The sequence below is a fragment of the Erythranthe guttata genome, chromosome 11, assembly GCF_056151865.1.
Source record: "Erythranthe guttata isolate IM_541 chromosome 11, IM_541, whole genome shotgun sequence".
Classification (NCBI taxonomy): domain Eukaryota; kingdom Viridiplantae; phylum Streptophyta; class Magnoliopsida; order Lamiales; family Phrymaceae; genus Erythranthe; species Erythranthe guttata.
The window spans coordinates 7462957-7480000 of NC_142543.1; positions in this window are offsets into that span (position 1 = coordinate 7462957).

The following is a 17044-nucleotide window of genomic DNA, read 5'->3' on the forward strand; positions in this document are numbered from 1 at the left end:
TAATACTGAATCAAATTGAATGAAAATTGTCTTGATTAAATGGATAAAGTTCAAAAGACGTGCGCTCGATGCGATCAATTGATAACACTAGTTTGGTTTCAGATGCCCATAAGTGTTACTTTTTGCGCATTTAGTACTTAGTCAAATTATTTTATCCAAAACCCAAATAATAAAATATCTGGCTCAAACCAAATAAATAATTAATTGACCAATGACCAATTGAGTTTTCCTACATTTTGAACACGATGAAAAGAACAGACCCAACATTATGTAATTTGAGGTGTTTCGAAATAGAAAACTTTTGGACATAAATTCTGACAGAAACATAGTGACAAAGAAAAGTCAAGGCAAGAAGTTTGTTCTTTCTTATAAAGAAAAAACAGCTCTGCAATAGTGCTTTGGTTTTTGCAATTGCTTCCCAATATCACAACTTGCAGTACCAATAGAGTAGCACAACAACTGTTGGAACACAATGAACGAAAAGAAATTTTGGACTTTATGACACGATGGAAAGAGGATGCAAAAATATACTTATGAATGCTTGGACGAATTGCGTGAGTTTGCTGGAAAACTAGGGCCGTAATTAGTTTTGAGAAGTTGTGTTCTAAAAGTCAAAACACTTGGAAAAAGAAAGTCCGAAAAGGTAATATGCCTTTTCGCAGGGATTAAATACCAATTCTTGTTTAAACCGCGACATATTCGTATGAATAGGCGCCTACTTGGAACTCTGACCGAGAGACACATCCGCTTAAATGCGATGATGTCATCTTTGTGCAAGCGTCACGATCGGATTGGCTAGAATAAATAAATTTGATTTTAATTAATTAAGCCCAAAAAATTAATTTAATTGGGTCCCAAATCCTAACAACCCACGGGTCGCGGACTCGGCACATGCACGAGCTCGGTCCGGGCGGGCAGCGGCGACGCGTGCGTGTGGCTTTGTAGTTAAGCCCACATTTGATTATACATCTAATTATCCACTTAACATTATTTAAAGTATTCACATCAATGCTCTTTTTCCAATGAGGATATGTGACCTTCCACCTCGCACTAAGCCCTATGAGCTCACTTTAGCTCTTTGAAGTAGTTAACTTTGTGCATTGATTGCTCATTCATCCCATATTGGATTTGAGTAATTAAATACAGTACAATCATCTACTCAAACCGTAGATTATGTTTCCATCATTTATTATTTTATTTAAATATGGATTCGTACTTCAAATTTCTCCAACAATCCCCCACATGAATGGGATTAGTGCATGCAGACACTTAAAGTCCTAAGTATTTGTTATTGCATCGGGAGAGGTATATTTTGGTGAACCTTCCTTAGTAAAATGTTGTTGGATTTACTTGTTGCTTAGTGAACATGATGTATTGAACTAATCAAATTTTATGTAAACCAAGATAACAACATTTACACAATAATATTTCTAACGCCTTTTGTTCTCACGTGTTGTCCATTTCGCGGCCATCCCGACCAATTCTTAGATTCCTAAGTGTTTCGTTAAAGCGGCCCTATACTTCTCACTTACATACTTACATAGGTGATCTCGTAAAAATAATATACCGCCATATTCCACCTTAAACAGGTCATAGGAATCATTAAAAGTCACTTGACTTACCTTCACCACATTTTGAATTTCCATAACTTAGTTTGCCTATTGAACCAAGATTTTGGGATCTCCAATCAACATGTTTGGGTTACCATCATGGATTTTTGTTTGGTTGTGGGTTTTTAGACCCATTCCCGTCACCAACTTGCACATTTGATCTCTATTGATACCTTTCGTCAAAGGATCGGCGAAATATATTTTGACTTCGTAAAGTCAACTGCTATAATTTCATTAAAGATCAATTTCATAATGGTATTATGCCTACGAAGAATGAGTATAGACTTACCATTGTACATTGTGTTTCAAGCTCTTGCTATCGCATATTGATTTTCACAATGAATCATTACTGCAAGCACATGTTTCGACCAACAAGGAATATCTTCTGAGAAATTGCGAAGCCACTCGGCTTCTTCACTAGCTTAATCTAAAGCTATGAATTCAGATTCCATTGTGGAACTCGCTATACACGTTTGTCTAGAATATTTCCATGAAACGGCTCCACCACCTATCATGAATACATATCAACTCGTGGATTTGGAGTCTTTTGTAATTGATATCCAATTTGTATCACTATAGCCTTCTAGCATAGCTGGATATCTCGAATAATGCAATCCAAAGTTTATTGTGTACTTCAAATATTTAAGTACTCTTGTGACCGCTTTCCAATGATCTTTACTTGGATTTCTCGTGAATCGATTTAACTTGTTCACGGGCGTATGCAAGATTGGGACGGGTGCAATTTTTCTAATACATAAAACTCCCTATGAACTTTGCATATTCAATTTGAGAGATAGCATCTCCGTGATTCTTGTCTAGCTGTAAAGCCATGTCCACATGTGTTTTTTGCAAGAGAACACTCAAAAGCATTGAATTTCTTAAGCACGGTTTCAACATAATGAGATAGTGTTAAGACAATTGCATTTGATGTCTTAGCTATCTTAATTCGTAAGATAACGTCGACTAGGCACATGTCTTTCATGTCGAAGTTACTTTTCAACATGTTCTTTGGTGTTACGATAACATCTTGACTACTTCACATAATCAACATGTCATCTACATATAGACAAACAATTACCAACTCGTTTCACGAGCCTTTAATTTAGATGCATTTATCACATTCATTTATTTTGAAACCATTTGATAGCATAGTTCTATCAAAATTTTCATGCCATTGTTTAGGTGCTTGTTTAAGTCCATATAATAACTTTACAAGTTAGCACACCTTTTTCTCTTGGCCGGGAGCCACAAACCCTTCGGGTGGTTCCATGTATATCTCCTCATCGAGTTCACCATTAAAGAATGCCATGTTAACATCCATATGGTGTATCTCGAGGATATTCAGTGCTGCAATAGCAATGAGCACACGAATTGAAGTGATTCTCGTCACAGGTGAATACGTATCGAAGAAGTCATATCCTTTTTTTATGTCTAAATCCTTTAGCTACTAATCTAGCTTTGAATTTATCAATTGACCCTTCGGCCTTATATTTCTTTTTAAGGATCCATTTGCATCCTAAAGGTTTACACCCCGGTGGAAGATCTACTAACTCCCAAGTATGATTTTGCACAATGGATTTGATCTCGCTTCTTATGGATTATTTACATAATGGTGCATTGGGACTAGACAAGGCTTTTTGAATAGTCCTTGGCTCATTTTACAACATTAAACTTAGAAACTCGGGCCCAAACGTCTTAGCAACTTTGGCCCTCTTGTTATGTCTATGTTTATCTCCATGTTGAGTTAGAACACGTGTAGCTTCATAAATTGTCTTTTAAAAACTTAGTTTACTTGTTTCCTTAGAATTAAACACAATTTCAAAGAACATTGTATTTCTTAGTTGTCATTCCACAATTTATGTCGGGAATTTCATACTTATGCACTATAAATCTATAGGCACTATTGTTGTTTGCATGTCCAATGAAGATGCAATCAACAGTCTTGGGTCCAATTTCAACTTGTTTTGGTTTAGGTACTTCAACTTTAACCAAACACCCCCTACACTTTGAGGAATTTATAAGATGGTTTTCGACCCTTCCATAATTCTTATGGTGTTTTATCCATCTTCTTATGAGGAATCTTATTCAAGATGTAGTTTGCCGAGAGTATGGATCCCCACATGTTCCGGGGGTAAGCCCTAGCGAATTAACCTAGTTTTGGGTTAAATACCTACACGCAAGTGCACGTATCGCAAACAAGTATTAATAGTGGACTCGTAAGAGTCGGATGCCGATCCCACAAGAAATACTCAAATTACCTAATCCTAAGTACAAAATTCTAACAATTATGATTTTTATCCAGCCTACGTAAGGTTGTCAAATTTAATCAACTAAATAATTAAACTAATTATGAAAGCAAATAAACAGAGGAAAATAACAATAAAAACGGACCTAGGATTATATCTTCCACCTGTGCGATAATTCATCACCCAATTAAATCTCTATCATGCAAGTTACGATTCCCGATTATTAACCCGAGATACGAAATTACTTATAACCCACTATCGCGTGTATTATAAGTCTATTATTCATAAACAGTTCACTATATGTCTATGCCAACCAATTATGAATAAAGCATTTAACTAACAAGTCTCGTAAACGGCTACCTAAGGTGATATATGTATGTCTACAATAACACATGCAATTAACACACTAATCCAATGAGAACTACTCGAAGGCTCTTCTATTCTTGTTCTAGTTATTGAAACGATCTGTCAATTCAATTCTAGCAATAATACATAGCAACATAAATTAGCTAGATTATTGCACTAAATAAGATCAGATAAGAAATAATCATGGAATTTAAACTTCCATAATATTAGAAAAATAGGTTCGAATTACCACGTAGGGTTCTAATAAAATCCTAGATTCAAAACTTAGTTGCTCGTAATTCTTATGATAAACAAAATAGAATAAATTAAAAAAAAACATTATGCTTGAGTCTTCGTTGATCTTCATTCTTCGCGTTTTGGGTGTAAAATTTTGTTCTTGTGGTATAGAGATTTGTTGCATTTATAGATAAAGAAGTATGGAAACCTAATAGGAATCAATTTCCTCCACTTTTTCCCATCAGGATTTGTTGTTCGATTTTTGCCATGCTGGAGTCCAAATTTTGGAATGTTGCGTGAAATAAGAATTTTAGCCCTTAAAATTAGCTTTCCAATGCCGCCAAAATCAGCTGATTCGGAGTTCGTATGAGAGAGATATGCTCGAAATGGTGGTCACTACCAAAGTTGTGGCGAGATTCCTTCTTCCAATTTTATTTATTTCCTCATTTGCAACTTTTTCCTTTCTTTTTGATCATTTTTCCTTCATCGACACTTAATTCTCTTTTTTCACCTGTAAAACATAAAATCAATCAGTTAAAGCACAAATATAATTAAATTTAAAGAAAAAATCCACGTAAAGTAAACGTATTGAGTGTGAAATCTACGCTCAACACACCCCCAAACTTGAATTTTCGCTTGTCCTCAAGCAATATAAAGCAACATGCAAAGCAACGAAATCAATAAATGCATCTCATCACATAGGTTGATATGGTCAACTTCACGTTTTCAGAACTAATTGCAATTGTTATGATGATAAGTGTTCGTTTTGCACAATTTTTACTTATCGAATCTTCGAGTTTTGATCTTTGTTCATCCGAGTTTCGGCTTTATTTGTACATATTATGCGTTTGTTGTTTTATTTCTATTTTTAGGTTTTGTTAGCTATTTTCTTCCGAGTCGAATCCATTTGAAAGCGAAATCCATTTTTCAAGCTAAATTAAGTGGCCAAGAAGACCCAGATCACGATCCAGCAATCCCGTATCGCGATCTGGGGCTTGTCACATTAGGCTTTTCGCTCAAGATCCAGATCGCGATCCAGCACTCCGTATCGTGATCTGGGGGTTGTCACAGTAGGCTTTTTGCTCAAGATCCAGATCGCGATCCAGCACTCCGTATCGCGATCTGGAGGTTGTCACAGTAGGCTTTTTGTTCAAGATCGTGATGGCGATCCAGCACTCCGTATTGCGATCTTGGGGGGGTCTCACAGTGCAGTTTTGTTTCATACCCAGATCGCGATACACAACTCCGTATCGCGATCTGGCTAGGCGGTGGGCAATTCCCCGAGGCCGCCAGATCGCGATCCAGCAACTCCGTATCGCGATCTGGGCATGATTTTTGAGAGCATATATTTTTAATGCAAAGCTTCTTGAGGAAGCTTTGCATTAACTTTAAATAGGAAGGCCCTTTCATTCTTCATTCTTCTTCGACTATTTACGGTTTTCGACAGTTCTTCGTGGGAATCTTCGACAAGGGTTTCGACTTGGGTTTTTCTTAAGGAATTTCTTTACGTTTCGTTCTTCATTTCTCGTGTACATTCTTTTGACACTATGTTTGATATAAACTAGGAACATTTTCTTCTAGGGTAATGAAACCTTGTATATATTGATTTCGATCTCCATTTCTGTTATCTATTTGTCGTGTTTTGATTTCGTTTATGTTTTCATGTATTAAATGCTTCTGATTGATTGATCATCTGTTGGGTTGATATTAAATAGGAATGAACTCCAGTGAGGATTTCTTGTTTGAAATTAAGAAAACATAACTTGGGTTGTGGAAACGGAGGCGTGATACACCTCTGGTAGCCCTTAAGGACTTGACCTGAATGCTCTCTTAATATCAGGTTCTAAACGGAGACGTCGGACATGTGGGTAGACTCTAAATACACTGGAGATGGGGGTTAGAGTATTTTAGCGTCTGGGTTAACGAATAGGAATTTGGCCTTAGATAACAGATTTGTAGATCGTTGTTGATTATACGTTGGTGGATTTTGCCCTAAAAGTCCCTTTTAAATCGAAACTCTCCCGTTAAGAGTTGTCGCTAGTCTATTTACGTATATTCTATGTATTTGCATGTTCACAGCCTTGTTTGTTATTAATCTAGGGTTTATCACCATTCCAACCATTTACAATTAACTAGATAATATAACGATAATATAATTACATTACTCAGCATGTGAATCTATAGGTCCCTATGGATCGACATCTGGAACCACTTTTCTAGAAAATGCGATACTGTACACTTGCGGTAGTTTATACGTAAGGAAAACGCGTATCACATGACGCTTCTCGAAAATTCACAAGCTTAAAAGTCAAAGAAACTTCATTGCTTACCATTGCCAAGAACCAAAAATCATATTATCGCTTCAAGCATCCATAATTTGTAATCTAAAAATAGAGAAAATTTATACTTACACAATAATATTCAACTCCAAAGACTCACCGAATTTCTCTACTCCTCTAATATCGAAGAATTGAGCTATTGGGATCAGTGGGACTTTTTTGCTTTCAATTGTTGGGATCTTTGGTGCAAGGTAGGAATTACGATATAAGTGGCTACTCTTCTCCTTTCCATCTTCTCATTATTGAATAAAGAGTTGAACTAGCAAGATGCTTATATTTTTTTTGTTTTTCTTGAATCGAAGTGTTTTCGCTGAGATATGTAAATTTGGCTTTTTTGAATTATTTTTTCACCTCTAAGGACTTAATACCCTACTCAATTCTCAAGAGTTCAAGAGTCTCCACTTTTTCTCTTGAGGTATAGTTCGAGTTCTCATTTGAATATTTGCGCATGTCCATTTTTTTCCTTCTAGTTCTCTTCTTCTTCTTCTTTCTTTTCTTTTTCATTTTTTTTCATAAGAAGAAGAAAACGGTAACAAATATTCCAACTAGGATCCAAGGGATAATTTTTCAAGAAATTTCCTCCTATTCTACCCGACAAACAAGGCTAAATAAAAGACACCTTCTCTCCAAGGCCCAATCAAGGTTCGAAAGATAAAAAGAAATTTAAAGGTAAGCTTGAAAGGCTCAAACGGTTCAAAGATGGCCCAAATATCTTCCCAATTTGCTCAACAATTTAATATTTCAATTTAATATTAGGATGTTCGTCATCCGCTCCCTCAAATCGGTATACAAAAATCTCCTGTCTGCGTATAACCTCCATCGCAAACACATTAGCCATCTCATCAACCACTATTGATGCCTTCAAATCCACATTTAGATCAACGATTGGGTCCACAACTAGAATATCTTCAATCATTACATCCATCTCCTTCTTCTCTTGCTCTGAGGCATCTTCGGTGTTTAGCTCGATTGCCTTCTCAGATTCATCATGCTCCAGTGTCTTCCTAATTTCTATTTCTCTCATATCGACACTATTTTCCGGACATAAAAGATTTTCTCATCGCAGGCTTTACCCGAATTTTCTTTGATATAACCATTGCCGATTTCGTATGGAATATTTTCAAGAGACTTAGATTCCAATTTTATCTCCATGTTTCGAAATGATGCTTGAGTGGACTTCATGAATTCGGGAACGAGGGGTACTAAATCAATTTCTTCATTAGTGGTTTGTTGCTGCGATGGATAATAATTTTGAAAATCATAAACTTGTGCCTCTCTATGATGAAACTCGTTGAAATATTGGTCCTGAAAGCTTTGCTCGTATATATTGGTGTAAGTGTTCCAATAACCTTTTTTGGTAATTTCGACAAAATTCGTCGCTTTTGGTGATCCCCAACATTGATCGGTGTAATGATTTCCACCACATGCTGAACAAAACGGAGACATGTCATAGGTGTCTTGGATGTATTCGCTTGATGGAAGCCATTCATATCCCGTTTGAGGTGCGATCCCACAGGGAATACTCAAATTACATAAGCCTAAATATAAAATTCTAACAATTATGATTATTATCCAGCCTACGCAAGGTTGTCAAATTTAATCAACTAAATAATGAAACTAATTATGAAAGCAATTAAACACGAGAAAATATGAATAAAAACGGACCTAGGATTTTATCTTCCCCCTATGCGATAATTCATCACTCAATTAAACCTCTATCATGCAAGTTACGATTCCCAATTTTAACCCAGGACACGAAATTACTTATAATCCGCTGTCGCGTGTATTATAAGTCTAGTATTCATAAACAGTTCAATGTATGTCTGTACAAACCAATTATGAATAAAGCATTAACTAACAAGTCTCGTAAACGGCTACCTAAGGTGATATATGTATGTCTACGATAACACATGCAATTAACACACTAATCCGGCGAGAACTACTCGAAGCCTCTTCTATTCTTGGTGTAATTATTAAAATGATTTGTTGATTCAATTCTAGCAATAACACATAGCAACATAAATTAGCTACTTGCATAATATTATAAAAATAGGTTTGAATTACCACATAGGGTTCTAATAAAATCCTAGATTCAAATCTTAGCTACTCGTAATTCTTATGATAAACAAAATAGAATAAATAAAATAAATAAGAAAAACTATACTTGAGTCTTCGTTGATCTTCGTTCTTCGCGTTTTATGGTGTAAAATTTCGTTCTTGTAGTGTAGAGAATTGTTGCTCTTATAGGCTTTTCTTGATAAGGAAGTAGTGAAAATCTAACAGGAATCAATTTCCGCCACTTTCCCCCATCATGATTTGTTCTTCAATTTTTCCATGTTGTACTCCGAATTTTGGAATTTTACGTGAAATAAGAATTGTAGCCCTTGAAAATTAGCTTTCTGATGCCGCCGAAATCAGCTGATTTGGAGTTCGTATGAGAGAGATATGCTTGAAATGGCGGACACTGCCAAAGTTGTGGTTAGATTCCTTCTTCCAATTTGATTTATTTCTTTATTTGCAAAATTTTCCTTTCTTTTTGATCATTTTTCCTTCATCAACACTTAATTCTAGTTTTGCACCTATAAAACACAAAATCAATCAATTAAAGCACAAATATAATTTAGTTTAAACAAAAGATCGACGTAAATTAAACGTATTGAGTGTAAAATCTACACTCAACACATAGCATTCATCATCTCCTTAAGAGTTCAATTATTGCACTTGGCAATGCCATTAGATTTTTGTGAGTATGGTGTTCTCGTTTGATGAATTATTTCGTTAGACGAACACAATTCTTCAAATGGAGCGACGTATTCTTCTCCTCTATCACTTCGAATCATTTTGATCTATGTAACAATTTGATTCTCAACTTCACTTTTTAGGTTTTAAACGCTTCAAAAGCCTCGTCTTGAATGTTAAGTAGATACACATAACAGTACCTTGTGCAGTAATCAATAAAAGTTATGAAGTACGTTTTGCCTCCTCTAGTTTGAACAAATTTCAAGTCACATATATCCGTAGGAACATATTCTAGAGGTGCAATGCTTCTTTCCCCTTTATGGAACGATGTTTTCATCACTGCCCCAACACATATTTCGCATTTTTTTTGTGAATTTATTTCTGTTTTAGGCAACAAGTCCAAATTAACTAGCCTTTGTAATGTATTTAAATTCACATGTCCTAATCTCTCATGTCATAAATTAGAACACTCAAGCAAGTAAAAAAAAACATTTATCTATTCATAGTATGCTTTGCAGTCATTACATTCATTTTGAAGAGCCCTTTCTCGAGGTACCTTTTGCCTACAAACAGACCATTCTTGGTCAAAACAAACTTATCGGCCTCAAATACTAGCCTTCACCCCTCCTTGCTCAATAGGGCTCCGGAAACTCGATTCTTGTGAATGTCCGGCACATGCATCACATTCACAAGCGTAAGGTACTTGCCGGAATATTTTCCTTCCTTCAACGGCGATGTAGGAGGAGAACATATCTTTGTCCGAGCAAATGTGGCGCGTTGCTCTCGTGTCGACCTACCACTCTCTTGGATTGCCCACCATATTGGAGAAAACCTGAGGTCCTTTGACAACCTGATGTAGTGTAGAAAACGAGTTGGGAGAGGAAAGCGGATCAGTAGCTTGACAACTTGATGATCCTGAGGTCCCTGCAAAATGAGCACACATGAACTTAGCCGGGGGTTGATCCGGCGGAAACCCCTCCGACGCTCAAGTCAGACGTGTGGATAGTGAAAATAATCCAGAGAATACAGTTGTAGTATTGCTCAGTTAATAGGACGTACCTTAAAGAATGAGTTCAAACCTTTATTTATAGCTTAGTTGAGATTGTCGGGCCCAAACCTTACTTGAAGGTGATTGGACCTCGGTGATAATGGTCTTTGATATTGGGCTCGTGGCCCAATAGGTAAATAATTTGTAGGCCAATTGGGTTGGCTCAATTATGCATATCATTAAGCCCCCCACTCTCGATTCGATGTGGGGGCCATGTTGAAATGGGTGTCAGATCGTGTCGAGAGTAAAAAATTGTAGAAGTTGATCGTTGGCGTATGGCCTAATGGTGTGCGAAAATGCATTGGAGCGTGTGTCGGAGGGGCGTGAAGGCGCGTTGGCGCGTATCGCAACCAAGTTGTCGCGATGTAAGTCACTTGAGTCGTCGGTGTTGTCCCGCGACGATGTCGTAGCTCGGATCAACTTATCTCCACGTGGGAGTTGTCTCGTCGCGGGGTAATAGAGTTGATCGAGTTATCTCCTCGTGGGAGTTGTCTCGCGATAATGTAGTAGCATAGAGCGAGTATTCTCCTCGTGGGAGTTTTTATTTATCGACATTGTCAATGTTGTGACGCGTTGCTTGTATGTATTTACATATAGCCTTGTGCGTGATGTACTTGAGGAGGGGATCAGGCTCTCAAGATTTGTGTATGAGGATCGTGCCCCTTGTTAGACCTCATGGGTTGTAAGTATGTTTGGACCGTGGCCACGTTTTAATGAAGGACCCATCGAAAACAAGTAGATAAATTTTGAGTAATCAAGCTGGCCAGGCTATATAGATTCCCATAATATATCTAAGTGTTTCTAGGGTTGTAACCGTGCTAACTTGAGCTTGCCATTATATAGTGAATTTCGGGCGAGTTGTCTCCTCATGGGAGTTTTCTAGCAACGAAGTTATAGGAGTATTAGACACGCGACTTGGGAGCATGCGGATTCAGGTCACTCTGAGCGAGTATTCTCCTTGTTGGAGTTGTCTTACATCGAGTTTTATTACCGAGCGAGGTGCCTCCTCGTGGGAGTTGCCTTGCAACGGGTTCGTAGTGCCGAGCGATTTGGCTCCTCGTGGGAGTTGTCTCGCTGCGGCTTGGAAGTATGGAGCGAGTTGTCTCCTCGTGGGAGTTGTCTCCCTGTGGGTTGTAGGACCGAGCGAGTTGGCTCCTCGTGGGAGTTCTCTCGCCGTGGGTTGTAGTACCGAGCGAGTGGTCTCCTCGTGGGAAACTTGCAAGCTCCCCACTCTCGATTCGATGTGGGAGCCAAGTTGAAAATGATACCGAATCGTGTCGAGAGTATATCGGTGTCGTGGTGTACCGATAACTGTTGGCGTGGTATGGAGAAATAATATTTTTTATTTATCCGTTTGAGAGCGCGCGCGAATTGGCGAGGCGAGTTGGAGAGCTTGCGCAATTTGGTGAAGCGTGTTGAAATTCTCGTGCGATTTGGTAAAGCGAGTCAAAATCTACGCGCAATTTGGTAGAGAGTAGTCAAAGTTGCGTGCGATTTGATGGGAGCGCGCGGTCCAAGGGCGCCTTGGGAAAGCGCGCGCGCGCTCTGATAATTTTTTTTTTTTCTCTGCTGACGCGCGCGCGCGTCAGCGCGTGTGCGCCACGCACGCGTGTTTTGCACGCGCGCTTCCTCCTCCTTTTTTTTTTTTTTTTTTTTTTTCTCTCTGCTGACGCGCGTGCGTTAGTGCGTGTGCGCCACGCGCGCGTGCTGTGCACGCGCGCTTCCTCCTCCTCTTTTTTTTTTTTGTTTTTTTTTTCTCTCTCTGCTGACGCGCGCGCGCGTCAGCGCGTGTGCGCCACGCGCGCGTGATGTGCACGCGCGCCTCTTCCTCCCTTTTTTTTTTTTGTTTTTGCTGAATGGAGGCGCGCGCGCGGCTTGGCTCGCCCGCGGCTTGGCTGCATTTTTTTTTTTTTATCTTCTTTTTCTTTTTTATTTTTATCTTCTTCTTTCTTCTTCTTCTTCTATTTTTTCATATTCTTCTTTTTTCTTCTTCTTTCTTTTTCTTGTTTCTTTCTTCTTCATCTTCTTCTTTTTTTTTTTTTTTTTTTTTAGGTGGTTGATGTTCACCCCTTTGGGGATGTTCTATTTTTTGAGTAGGGAGATTATACTCGTCTCTTGAGATGGGATGTGCACCCACTTGAGGTTGAAAGGTAAGGGTGATGTCCACCTTGGGATGGGGATGTTTTATTTTTTGAGTAGGGAGATTATACTCGTCTCTTGAGATGGGATGGGCACCCACTTGGGGTTGAAAGGTAAGGGTGATGCCCACCTTGGGATGGGATAACCCCCTACTTTAGAATGAGGCGCTCGCGACCTATGGTCTGAGGTGGATGCGCACGGTTGTGCCATTGCTTCAGTGGCAACACGAGTTGAAACTTTCGCGGTCGTACGCTGAAGGTCTCTGTTATCTGAACTGTTAGAGAAGCAAGTAGAATTTGATTTTGTTGAAGGTTCGGCGATCATACGCTGAAGGTCCTCTTCGGTTATCTGAACTGTTCGATGGGGGGGCGGAGGTAGGCCCCTAGGGAGTCGACAACCCTTGGCGAACGAAATATTTTGGGGCTACTATAAAACCCCAGGGAGTCGATAACCCTTGGCGAGCGAAATATTTTGGGGGTACTATAAAACCCAAGGGAGTCGATAACCCTTGGCGAACGAAATATTTTGGGGGCACTATAAAGCCCCAGATTTTATGTTGACTTGAGTTAATAATTATGTGGTGAAAAAACAATAACACCGAGAGTAAAGGAAATAACTAGCTTTATTCGTTGATCGAAAAGGTGAAGCTTACGAGCCTACTTGAGGCGAAGGTAAATAAACAAATGGTGGGTGAAGCGATCTGTTAGTTGGGAGAGAGCTTCAATTGACCCAGTGGACAAGGAGTTGAACCAGCTCAATGCTCGTTCAGAGAGCGTTCTGCGAAACATCTTGCACATTGCCGCATCAGTTGGGCCATAAAGATCTGCCATGGCGTAGAATTTTTCAAGGTGCTCCTGTGGGTCACCTGTTCCATCGAACTGCGGTAGACTCGAGACCTTTACCCGTTGGGGTAGTATCTCATTGATTATTGCGACAGTGAAGGGATTGTGCCTTATTGGAGGTATTGCCCTTCCACCAATGGGATTACCTATGTGGGGAAGGTGATTTGAGCGAGATACCTGACTGCTAATTTCATCATCTCTATCATTGTGTGGAGGAGCTCGTTGGTGAGAGGTGTTGCCTCTTGAAGGTGAACGTGGGTCTCGTCGCCCAGTTCGTGCATCTTGGCGATGAGTATATTGTTGCATTCGGGACTGTGGGTCCGAGGTAGAGGAGGAGACACTTATTTGGTTCTGGACTGGCGGTGGTGCCATAGGTGGCTCCACATGTGGAGCAGGTGTTGGTATCGCGTTGGGAGCATTTGCTCCCATCGTGGCGATATATTGGGTCACGGCCTCTATGGCAGCGCGAATTGAAGCTTCTGCTATGATGCGTTGGAGCACATCCTCAGTTATTTGAACCGTTCGAGGAGCAGGGAGTGGTGGATCGGCGAGTGGTGGGTCCCGAGGGGGGATCACATGAACCTCGCGAGGCGGATCCGCTGTACGTGGAGGAGGTGGCAAGCCAGAGCCTCCACGGATCGGGAGGTTGTTAGTTGTGTCATTTTCTCTCCGAGCAGACGCCTCAGGAGGATCTTGTTGGCTACGTGATCTGGTTTGCATCGTTCCCACAGACGGCGCCAAAATGATGATGCTAATTAGTTAGATCACCTGATGTAGTGTAGAAAACGAGCTGGGAGAGCAAAGCGGATCAGTAGCTTGACAACTTGATGATCCTGAGGTCCCTGCAACATGAGCACACATGAACTAAGCCGGGGGTTGATCCGGCGGAAACCCCTCCGACGCTCAAGTCAGAAGTGTGGATAGTGAAAATAGTCCAGAGAATACAGTTGTAGCATTGCTCAGTTAATAGGACGTACCTTAAAGAATGAGTTCAAACCTTTATTTATAGCATAGTTGAGATTATCGGGCCCAAACCTTACTTGAAGGTGATTGGACCTCGGTGTTAATAGTCTTTGATATTGGGCTCGTGGCCCAGTAGGTAAATAATTTGTAGGCCCATTGGGTTGGCCCAATTATGCATATCACTCATGATCTTTTGCTTTATGTTACGTTAGTTATATGCGCAAATAATTAAAAAAAATTATTTTTTGCGTGAAGTCCCTTTCCGAGTCATCATAACCTGAGTGTTTTGCAGGCTTAGTCTGATATTTGTAAGTTAGTTGAAATTATTTTTCCCTTTTGCTTATATAATCATTTGTCCTGAACTATTAAGTTAGTAAAGATGGTTTTAAATATTAGCAGATGTTGCCTGTATTTTTTCTACCACAACAACTTGCGAGGAATTGAATTTATGAATGTCTAATTAGATGAGTTATGTCTATATATTTAAACTATATGTGCATATGGCTTCAAACAATGATGCCACCCCTAAGGTTGTCGGCACGGCCGAAAAACCAACCAAGTTCAAGGGCACCAACTTTGATACATGGAAGAAAAAAATGTTCTTCTACCGTACTACCTTGAACTTAGAAATTTGTATCAATGAGGAGGCACCTAAGGGGAAAGAAGGAGAAGCTCCAAAAATAACAAGGATGTCTTCCTAGCCATCGATGCGTGGAGTCACTTTGATTTCCTACGTTGTAACTACATTTTGAATTGCTTGGACCAACCATTGTACAATGTCCGTAGTCCTTTAAAGACTGACAAACTCTTGTGGGATAGTTTATTCAAGAACTACAAGTCGGAAGATGTGGGCATCAATAGTTTATAGTGGACAAATTTCACTTTTGTGGAATGGTCGATAACAAAATTGTGAGTAAGAAAGTGAACGAACTCCAACTCATGATCTACGATATTCTCGCCGAGGGTCATGAGGTCATAATTGGAAAGTTTCCACCTAATTAGACAGAGTTCAAACACTATCTAAGGCACAAGAAATTGGTTGTCAAATGAACAATGGAGGAACTCATAGCAAGACTCAAGATCAAGTGGGATAATAATATCACCGACAAGTTTGGTCAAGACGTGGCTAAAGCACACGGAGTGGAGAGCCCACAGGAGAGCCACAAGCGAAATGGTTTCTACATTCAACAAAGGACCAAACAATAAGAACAACAAACGGTTCTCCGGAGCATGATTTATTTGTGAAAAAAACAGACACCTTGTGAAGGATTGCCGTCATCACAAAGAAAACAATAAAAATGATCCGTGGATTTAGCTGCTTCTGAGAACATGCACTTTTAGCAGTTGTAACAGTGGCCAACCTCCAGCGATACTTGAGGATGGTGACTAGACACCACATTTGCTATGACAAGAGCATGTTCTCCTCTTACAAGAAGTTAGAGCAAGAACAAAAAATCTTCATGCATGGGAAATGATGCATACTTTGAACGATGTGCTACATGTTCCAGATATTAGGAAGAACTTAATCAATGGTTCTGTCCTAAATAAGAAAGGTTTCATTGGCTTTTGAGTCGAATAAATTTTGGCTAACCAATGGTGTGTTGTGGCGGCGGTGTGGTGACGATGGGGAGGTAAATTTAGGGTTTTTTGGTGGATTGGGCAGATAACGGCGCATGTAGAGACTTTCGCGCAGGCTGAAACCTTAATCGCATATATACATGTTCATAGTCGATTAAGCTAATCGACTATGCTCTGGTAGTCGATTAAGGTTTCATCGACTCCAATTTTTTTTTTCTTTGGATTTTTTGTTTCTTGATTCCAATTGTATAAATCATTTATAATGTTTTTATATTTTTTGTTTTTGTAATATATAGTTGACTTTGCATTTTTTCGCAGTTGTGATTTGTTATTTTTACTTTTTTAGTAGCAGATTCTTAATCGACTATGCTTCACATCATAGTCGATTAATATCCTTCATTGACTCCAATTTTTTATTTTTTTTATTGTTTTGTTTATTGATTCCAATTGTATAAATTAGTTATAATGTTTGTATATTTTTTGTTTTTGTAAAATATAGTTGAGTTTGCATTTTCGTAGTTGTGATTTGTTATTTTTAGTAGTCGGTTCCTTAATCGACTATAGTTCATCATAGTCGATTTAATATGCTTCATAGTCGATTCACATACCTGATAGAGAAAAAAAGTTAAAAAACGAAAAAACAAAAAAAAAATTAAAAAAAAATTAAAAAAAAAATTAAAAAAAATTAAAATAATAATAATAATAATAATAATAATAATAATAATAATAATAATAATAATAATAATAATAATAATAATAATAATAATAATAATAATAATAATAATAATAATAATAATAATAATAATAATAATAATAATAACAATAATAATAATAATAATAATAATAACAATAACAATAATAATAATAATAATAATAATAATAATAATAATAATAATAATAATAATAATAATAACAATAACAATAATAATAATAATAATAATAATAATAATAATAATAA